We start from the raw sequence: 10008 nt of genomic DNA, 5'->3' as shown, positions 1-10008 counted from the left end.
TACCTTCCGTTACTACCTGATAAAGAAAGAAGGACTCTACCAAAGGTTATATGATTAAGACCAATGTGAAAATATCTAGGAAAAACATGGTCTTGCAAGGCTAGGTCTAAACCAGAATTTATAGAAAGATTAACAGATTCCCTAGGTGTAGCTAAAAGTGCATTATCTTCTTGATTAAAAGATAGGACCTCGGCTATAGAAAAGGGTTGGTTTTGACCTATTGCAATCAACTCCGGACACAGATCATAATTAGGGGCAGGACGTGTTGACTCCCATGGTCTATGGCTGGTCTCCGAAGGTGCAAAGAATTTAATAATAGTTATGGAATTTGAGATATCCATAAAGATAAAAAGATAAAAGAATAAAAGTATAAAAGTATAATACAAGATAATAGCAAGACTCAAAGTTATCTCAGCAAACAGTCTTTCTCCCCGGCAACGGCGCCAGAAATGCTTGTTGATATTTGGTAACGCAATTAGAAAATGATCCGCAAGCGCACGGATATCGGTGAGCATTTCACCCGGGAGGTTATCCAGAGTTATCGTATTTATATTTTTACCACTGGGAGAAAGGGTGCATCTGACTAACCAAATCTATTGCTACTATCTCTTTAGGCACAAAGAATGTCTTTCGATGTGAGTGATAAATAGAGAAGACTGCAACCGTAGTCTCCTTCTAACCTTGGTAAGGATGATCTACTGTTCTAATGGGGAAGCTAACGGAATCTAGACACCACAAAGGATGTTCGACCCGCACCTATAAACCCTATCCTTCCTGCTAACGAGATGTGATCTACAAAGGTAACTCGGAATTGTCACGTTCCTCACTACTACCACGGTCCAGCTAGTCAGGGAATATCTATGAGTACCCTAGCCTAAACACCATGTTTATGCCAGCAATGATTACTCTAAACTCTACGCGAAGAGATTAAAGTAAACTCATAAACCATAAGAACAATAAAACAAGAACTTACTAGAATTTAGAAGTCGAATTACTGAAGAATCCTAGGAGCAAGCTTCGGGTTAGGAGAACTTGATCCCGCAGGTACAAGCTTGGAGTAGACACCGACAGGCCGGGCTTCCTCCACTCTACACCACCACTCTATCTCTCTCAATCTAGTAGAAACTAGAAGATCTATTTCTACCTTACATTGATTGCTAAGCCTAAAAAGAAATATTAATTAGAGAAGAGGTTTTCCTTCGAGGGCACCCCTCAGTCTCTATGATAATTTCTTCATGTCTTCTCCAGGGGCCAGGGGGGCCTCGCTTATATAGTCCTCCCCTTCTATGCGTTTTTGGGTCGATAGCCGAGGTGGTACTATGTTTTTCTTGATCCAATAGGTCGGTGGAATATCCCGAGCGAAGGAGTCCTGAATTGGCTCCAGCAGGGGGGCGGGCGCCCAGGCTACCAGGGCGGGCGCCCTGGGCCTGGCCCAGCTTCGCCTCCGCTTCGGTCTCGTGGCTTCTGGAGTCTTCTAGATGATGTAAAATTGCGCGGTGCGTTGATATCTCTATGTAATCCTGACATGTGGGCCTTTCTTCCTTATTTCCTAATAACCCCCTGCAGAAATAGATAAACAACAAAACTCGTGGAATTCTGTCAGATCAAACCCTAATTCTAGGTGTTGGTTGCATATTGGTCCTTTCTCTTGTTTATTTGATAATTAAAATTGATACTTAAGAACCGTCAACACCAACCTATCTTTGTATTTCACTCATGACAAAGGTTAGTACACATAGGTTTCATCAATTATCCAAAACCAAACTAGGGCTTTCAGTTAGGCGCCACCATTTCTAGATACCTGTCACATCTTAATCTAGCTGGTGTGCGTTAAGATTTGCCAACAATGGGGTGAAGGTAGGAGTTGAGGAAGCCCGGCCTGTCAGTGCCTTCTTCCTCGTATCTTTGGGGTCAAGTCTCCTAACCCGAGGCTTGGTTCTAGAATTGTTCGGTAATTCAACTTCTGATACTAGTAAGTTATTGTTCTTTGGTTTATGAGTTCACTTTATTCGCTTAGCGTAGGGAATAGAGTAATTATTCGTAGCGTAAGCATGGTGCTTGGGCTAGGAATACTCGTAGATACTCCCTGCTTGGCCGGATTTGTGGTCGCCTTTTGGGAGAAGTGACAATCCTCTTGGGTCTTAGTAATCCACGTCCCGTTAGGGGGTAAGGTAGGGTATATGGTACTAGGGTTAAACACTCTCTGAGGTTTCTCTTTTCTCTAGTTACTCCCCTTAGAATGATATCTACACACTTACCATAGGTTAAAAGAAGACTAAAGACAGAGTTCTCTCTATATCGCTTAATTCTCGCTATCTTGTCTTGCAACCCATGGGTAGTAGGTAGGACAAAAGGTTAGTATTTTGCACACTTTCTCCTAGTGGTAAAAAATAAATACGATACTCTGGACTTATCTCCGAGGTGAAGTGCTCACCGATATCCATATACTTGCAGATTATTTCTCTTTGATTCTTTCGTGTGCGTAACTAATATCAACATGAGGCTATATACCATCTATCCAAAAAGTAGGAGGATATCTACGAGCAAATGCATCTAAGCACCACGCTTACACACAAATTACTACTTCAACCCAAGAGCTACAAGGATTAAAGCACTCAAAGGAGTCATGAACCAAAGAACAATAATAGCAACATACTTACTAGTATTAGAAGTTGAATAACCAAAGAATCTCAGAAGCAAGCCCCACAAAAATCTCAATCCTATAGGTACAAGCCAGAGAGGAGATACCGATAGGCCAATACTTCCTCCAACTCTTTCCTCCACTCTATCTCTCTATATCTAGAAGACTAGCCCTAATCTTGGAGGACTACACGACTAATCTCTCTTGAATGCTAGCTCTAGAGATGAGGTCATCCTTCTATGGGACACCGCTCTCTTGATCCTGACTAGAAAATATGAATTATGAATTGAAGATTGAGGATGCTTTGCCCCAAGGGCCATGTCCTTGCTTATATAGCCCCATAAGATGAACCATAGCTCTCAGATCAAACTGACCTTGATCAACAATTGATATTGGATCTCCATGGTGGTGGAAGCACAATCAGCAATATGAGCCCAAATTGGCTGTAGGGCTAGGGCGGGCGTCCTACCTCCATGGCGGCTTGGCCTCTCCTTTGGTTTAGAGCCTATCGAGTCTTCTAGAACCCAATTTTGTGATAAGGCCTTTTTATCTCTATATAAACCTGACATGTGGGCCTTCCTCAGCTCTTTTTAGCGACACCCTATAGAAATAGGCATTCACCAAAACTCATGGAATTCTATTAATATACCCCTATATCTATGTGACAATTGCTTTTAAGTCCATTCTTATGTTTAGTTGATGGTTTAAAATGAGAGTTATGTACCATTAACAAAGGTGTGCAATGCAGAGAGGAACAATGCACTGGCCATGTGGAAGGTGGCGTCGATGTTGATGTGGTTGGCTTGAATGAACTCGTACCACCTATTCATGAATGAGGTGCGTATTTTGTTGTTCATGGGGGTCCTCTACAAGGACATGAACTAGGAATCCCCTACCATCTACAACTTGATGACATCCTAGTCCTAGTAGCTGTGTGCTACCTCGAAGTCCACTAGCACATCTTTGCCTCACACAAAAAAGATTGATGAGAAAGATAACATGATAACTTGTGACATCAGTACATTCTGCGTCTCGCGCGATTGGTCACCAGATACTTCACCCTAAAGTGGTACTTCTTTAGGATCCCTACAAAACTCCTCGGCTCTATGATGTGCTAGGAGAGTTGACTACCACCAGCCTCGAACTTATGTGGGTATTTCTTGTGACAAGTGGTATGGTCAAAGACCTTGACGTTAATCTGTGATTGGTAGTCATACCGCAATACAAGAGAGAACCCATATCTGAGGTCAAGGACACAAGCGAAGTGCTTCCATCCCCTGTGGAGGTACAATTGACGGTCATCGGGGAACACCTCCACCTCCCATAGGGCTAGGCACTGCTCGTCATCCAAAAATAGCTCAAGTTATGAACCACCTCCAATGGCCTAGGGTATTGCCCTTGGCAGTTTCTGTGTGCACAACGATCAACATAGCCAGATAAAGGGACAAGTTCATCTCCAAAGGCAACCCCTAGCAGATCAGATTTAGCACACAAAAAATAGGCACTTGCTAAAGTTTCTGCATACAATCCATGAAGAAGGATCTTGATGCACTCCAGGTCCCTCTGTCTCGGTCCTGGCATGTCTTCGTGTAGCTTGTCATGCCAACAAGGGAACTTGACACTAGGGGAGGTGGGGTGGAGGGCTTCTCTTCTTTTTGTGTTGTGGGTAGTTGAGAAATAACTCATCTTCTATATTTATGGCCCGTTCACTAGACGGTCGTGTTGGGCTGACAACAATAATGCCTATCCTAGTTGGCTCAGTGTTCAAAATAATGGTGGAATTCAACCACACTACCATTGCACATGGATGGTTTTCCTTAGGAGGATGCCATATTGGTACAATTAACGGTGGAAGTATCACACTGACATTTTAATAACTATGGTAGTGAAATTTCGATAGTGAAGAGTCAATCTATAATAGTGTTGGTTGCTAGCATCATGCTTGCACCTTCTACAACATACAACCCTCACCTCCATTAGCCATTATTTACCCCCTAAGGCTTCGTTTGGCAACTGGTGGAGCCGACCCAAGGTAGACCTCACCCCCAAGTGGGTGGGATTGATCCAAGGGCGCCACCCGATCCAGTGTATGCGGAGGTTTGAACCCCCAATGGTTAATTGACTATTTGGATGAAGACAGTGGATTGATAGGGTTTTCATCTGTTGGCTAGAAAAAACTAGGCCTGATGTCTTTTTAGAGCAATAACAAGCTGAAGCAAACAAATTTGAAGACATGAAAACTAAGAGCGCTAACTATGATTCTAAAATTCATCTCTAAAATCACAAAAAATATTAGAAAAACTGAAAGATGAAAAAAATTCTCAAAACAACAAAAAAATCATCAGAAAATTCAGAAAAAAAAACAAATTACTAATCTGAAATGTGTTGGATAAGCTCCATTTAATCCAATCCAACAAGAAACATCTAGATATAGAACAACTTATCATGCCGGTCCATGTCGGATACATGCAGCGCACATGTTCTTTTATCTGGATATAAAATAATAGTTTTAACGTGCTAGACTATATGCATATCATTATCTCTCTCCAATATCATTATCAAATATTCTAGAAATTTAAAACTAAAAACTACAAGATTGAACATTCAACTATTTTTTTCATGGGTAAATGTTGCAGGGTGTCTTTCATAACTCCACCTCCTCAGACCTGTAAAGTCACAGTGAACATATGTGTGAGGAACTGCCAATGGATATATGTCAATGTCAACTACTAAGCCATTTTATCATCATAAAAAAATCAAATATGCACTAATGTTCTATATTAAAGAAGGGTCCAAAAATAGATTAGTTGCTAAGAGCCTAAGCCATGAGAGCAAACAGAGAAGAGATATCAGCCAAGAGTTAGTACTTGATACAAAAAAGACAGAAAATTCAAGTAACAGTAGACTAGTACATGCAAACAGATCCTTAAATAATTCTAGAAATTTTTGTGCAGTAGCTAGTCATGATGTACCAGCAGTAATGCTAAATGAGTGCTCCGAAATAGATTGCACAAAAATATGTAATCTGAGCCAGAACATTTCAAGTACTGATGCATTTTATAGATTCAAGCCTAACATTTCAAGTGATCTTGGTCGAATTGGCACAACACCTAGAAACCTATAATATATTAGTACAAAATATAAACTTTGGGAAACCATCTGGCTGAATGCTTAGACAGATCTCATCAATTTCATTAGAGACTGAAATTAGCTAGTAGGTGAAATAGTAATCATCTACTGCCACTGAGATGAACTACTACAAAACAAATGCAATGGCCGGGGCAATCTTGCCCTGAAACTCTACAAGAATTGGTCTAAACTTTGAACTACTACAAAACAGATCAAGGACATGGGAACTATCTGTAATAACCCTAGAAATTACCTGACACAAAAATCCCAGCTACAAAATTTTTTTCTAAAAATGCCCCATGTTTGATGAGTGACATGTAGCAAGCCTCACCACATTGCATTTATTTTTGTTATATTGTTCACCCTAGGTTTGTCATTGCATGCATATTTACTTATTGCATTATATGTCATATTGGTGATTTGGATTTTTATTTGGACTTTGTATTGTTGTTCAATTATTATTAAATTGCTTAAACAACTAATTGTTTAATATAATGATACATGGCTTAATAGTAATCATAATTAACACTAAAATTATTAAACCTACCTAAGGTTTGATTAAGTAAAAAGGGATATAGATTAGGAAGGGCAAATAGGAATAATAATGAAAGAGTAATAATAAATGAATAATTGACAACTAACAAATAAATATTAAATCTGAAATGATTCCTAATTACATACCTAAACTTAATTAGGTAAAAGAAGGAAGAGAAAATAAAATAGAAAAAGGGGAAGAAAGCTCCACCGCTCACGCCCACGCACGCAAGACCGAGCTCGCGACACATGCAAGACCGAGCTCCACCGCTCGCGCCCACGCACGCAAGACCGAGCTCCACCGCTCGCGCCCACGCATGCAGGAACAAGCTCCACCGCTCGCGACCACACCCTGCGTCCACCGCGCCCGCAACACATGCAGGACCGAGCTCCACCGCTCGCGCCCACGCATGCAAGACCGAGCTCCACCGCTCGCGCCCACGCATGCAGGACCGAGCTCCACCGCTCGCGCCCACGCCATGCGAGGACCAAGCTCATCCACGGGAGAGCATCCTCAAGCTCCATAAAGAGCCCCCACCGAGGCCGCATCGCCGTCCGCTCCACCACGCGCACCACGCCACTCCGCCTCCGCGCCGACCGCCGCTGCCGCGCCGAGCGCGCCGCCGAACGCCGCACCGTCGCCGCGATCCCCGTCGACGCGCCGCGCCACCTCGCCACAACACCGACGCCGTCGTTCCCTGCTGCCGTCGTCCCCGCGCCCCGCTCCGGACCTCGACGCAGCGCCGTGCACCGCTGGTAAGCCGCCGCGTTTCACCCCCTGATCCACACCGCCGCCGTCGCGCCGCGCACAGCTGCGCCATGCTGCACTCGCCGCACGCCGCGCGCGCGCCGAACACCGCCGCCGTCGCGCCGCGCACAGCCGCGACCTCTGCTCCCGTGCACGCCACGAACGCCGCCGTCGCTCCTGCCTCGCTGGGACGAGGGGAGAAGCCGCATGAGCCTTGACCCCCCTTTCGGCCCACGAGGTCGCCCGCAGCGCTGGCCCGAGAGGAGAGCAGCCAAGCGGGCTTTGCCTAGTTTTGGCCCACGCACGTCAGGAGAGAAAGAAAATGGTTTTCTTTTAATAAATTGGAATAAACTTTGAGGATGCATAACTTTCTCGATTTAACTCTGATTCAGGCGATTCAACTTGCGTCGGGTTCGTCTCGACAGGATCTACACAATAGAGCTATAGTCCACCAGCTTTTCATTAATTAATTTTAAGGTTTTATTTAATACATTAGACAAATGCCAAATATCGTAGAAAATTCATATCTCGATCATACGAACTCCGAATGTTACACAAACATCAAAATTTATATAAAATAAATTTTCTACTGATGATAAACTTCTTGTGTGCATTTGGATCTTTTCGCTGTTATTCGTTCTTTGTGCTCATCTATAGGGGTCGCTTCCGCGACCAATAATCCACGTGCAGAGTCGGAGGAGGATCGGACTGACGAGGACCGTGAGTATCGGGAGGAGTTAGGCGACGACTACTTCGAAGGTGCCACGTCCCACCCACCTTCGTAGATCCCATTACGCATTGCAAATATTAGAATTGCTAGTGCTTTATATTTCTGTTGATATAACTGCTGCTATAGGGTTGCATAGTAGATTTACTATTCTTGTACCCTACCTTGTTTTACCTATCACCCTGCTCACCCGCTGATAGATTAGACACGCGCTTTTATTATATTTCTACTATATTTATATTCTTCGGCTTATATCGATGATGTGACGCCGATGGTGAACCTAAGGGGATGGTTTGGCTTGGGAAGTCGAGCCGAGTGATTGTGTTGGATCTGGGGCTTATGGTGAGGATGTGTGGTGGTCTTGGCGTGTGTCTTGGGTGTGTGAAGGGTGAGGGTTGAGTCGACCAGGCTAAGATCTACGACGAGCCAGTGGGGCGAGTCATGCCGTGGAATGAACTGGACATTCCTGTTGGATATACCTGTGGCGGGTAATTATGCGGTGGAGATATGTGTGAGGTGAACCCGGTATAAGTCTCCGGCGGAAGGAGCTTCGGGTGGAGGTGCTGTGGTGGCACGTTAAATGGAAACCCTGATGAAGATATTCCAGCTTGGTCAAACTTAAGGACTGACAGTGCTAGTAACCGGATCATAGGAATCCTTACTTTCCACTCGCTTCCCATGGGGGGAGACGGCCGAACCACCGGGTAGGGTGATGCCACTACTACTAGGCGAGGATGTGTTAGGGAGGTACGGGCAGGTTGGTCTCACACCCTCCCGAGACGATCATGGCTCCCTATTCGGGACAGGGGACATGACTTCACAGTTTCAGCCACTCCAGGCGGGGTGTTCCAGGGTTGAGAGGTAGAGTGGCATTGTCCTAGGCCGACAGGCGCCCGGAATCAGCCTAGTTGGTGACGGCCAGCGATGAAGGAGGATCTGGTGGATTAGTAAAACCTCTGCAGAGTGTATGGTTGATCGATCGATACATATGCCGCCCTTTCGGCTATGGACCTTTCCTGTGTTCTGCTTTCACTAGACTAGAGAGAGGAGTGTTCTATCTTCCCCGAGAGATACTTCCGGCCGCGAGCCATAGGTTGAGGGCTGCGGGCCGCTGAGACACGCCGAGTGGGAGTCGGCATGTCGACCTGAGTGTGGATTATGTTGGTGTTGGTGATGGAGATGGATATGGGATGGTTTGGGATGGTATGGAATGGAGGGTGATGGATGGTGTATGGGATTGAGTTGTGTTAAAACTTGACTATTACTATATTAAAACTTGATTACTATTGCATAGGAAAACTAGAGCCCCATTTAGGCCTTTTTCAATTTACCTTTATTGCATCCAATTCCACAAAGCAAGCGCATAGGGTGGGAGTGGCCAGTACAAATCGTACTGATACTTTGGCATACAGGTTCTTACGATTCAGAGGGATATAGCGACTAGGGGATTCGTGCCTTCGCTCAAGTCGATGGAGATTCTACCTTCCGCACTTATCGAGCTGTTCCGGTTGATAACTTAGATTTTGTTTCCGCCATGTGGCAATGTAATAATGTAATACTCTCTATTCTTAATGCTTTGTACGATGTATGGATGATGATTATCAACTGGAATTGGGTAATTTGATTTAAATGGTCATTTTACACTTCGACTATGTGGATTTTCCCTTCGTGGAAAATCAGGTCGTTTCAGTTATTGATGTAACACCCGGCCCAGGGCTTAATAGGATTAATAGGAGACTCATACCAATAAGTTGTAACTTCTTTTCCGGAAGCCCATTTCTGAAGAACTCTAAAGTTAAGCGTGCTTGGCCTGGAGAAATTTAGGGATGGGTGACCCACCGGGAAGTACTTCCCGGGTGCGCACGAGTGAGGACAAAGTGTGCAGAAAAGACTATGTCTTAGAAAAGCTGCCAGATGTAAGTGGGCCCGGCCTCGTGGAGGCGGGACGTTACAGAATGGTATCAGAGCCGACCCTCGTGGTTTCACGGGCGCGTGTGTCGCAGTTGCGCAGGCATGGTGTGCATGGCTGGTGTGGATCCGGAGTGGTCACACAGCATGGCATATGCGCTAGCACTGGATGCACGGACGTGGCCAAGAGGGGACGTTCCTGGCTTGAGGTTGATCGACGAGGACGTCGATCTCTTAAGGGGGTGAGGATGTAACACCCGGCCCAGGGCTTAATAGGATTAATAGGAGACTCATACCAATAAGTTGTAACTTCTTTTCCGG

The 10008-nt window shown here is 44.8% G+C and overlaps 1 long non-coding RNA gene across 1 annotated transcript; it reads left to right on the top strand.

Moving 5' to 3' along the window:
• On the top strand, window positions 6910-9422 carry LOC110435149. The gene is made up of 3 exons (XR_002452827.1): window positions 6910-7060; window positions 7743-7811; window positions 9192-9422. It is a non-coding gene; the product is annotated as an uncharacterized LOC110435149 (long non-coding RNA).

This window comes from Sorghum bicolor, chromosome 4, assembly GCF_000003195.3.
Source record: "Sorghum bicolor cultivar BTx623 chromosome 4, Sorghum_bicolor_NCBIv3, whole genome shotgun sequence".
Lineage (NCBI taxonomy): Eukaryota > Viridiplantae > Streptophyta > Magnoliopsida > Poales > Poaceae > Sorghum > Sorghum bicolor.
This window is presented reverse-complemented; position numbering and strand designations above follow the sequence as displayed.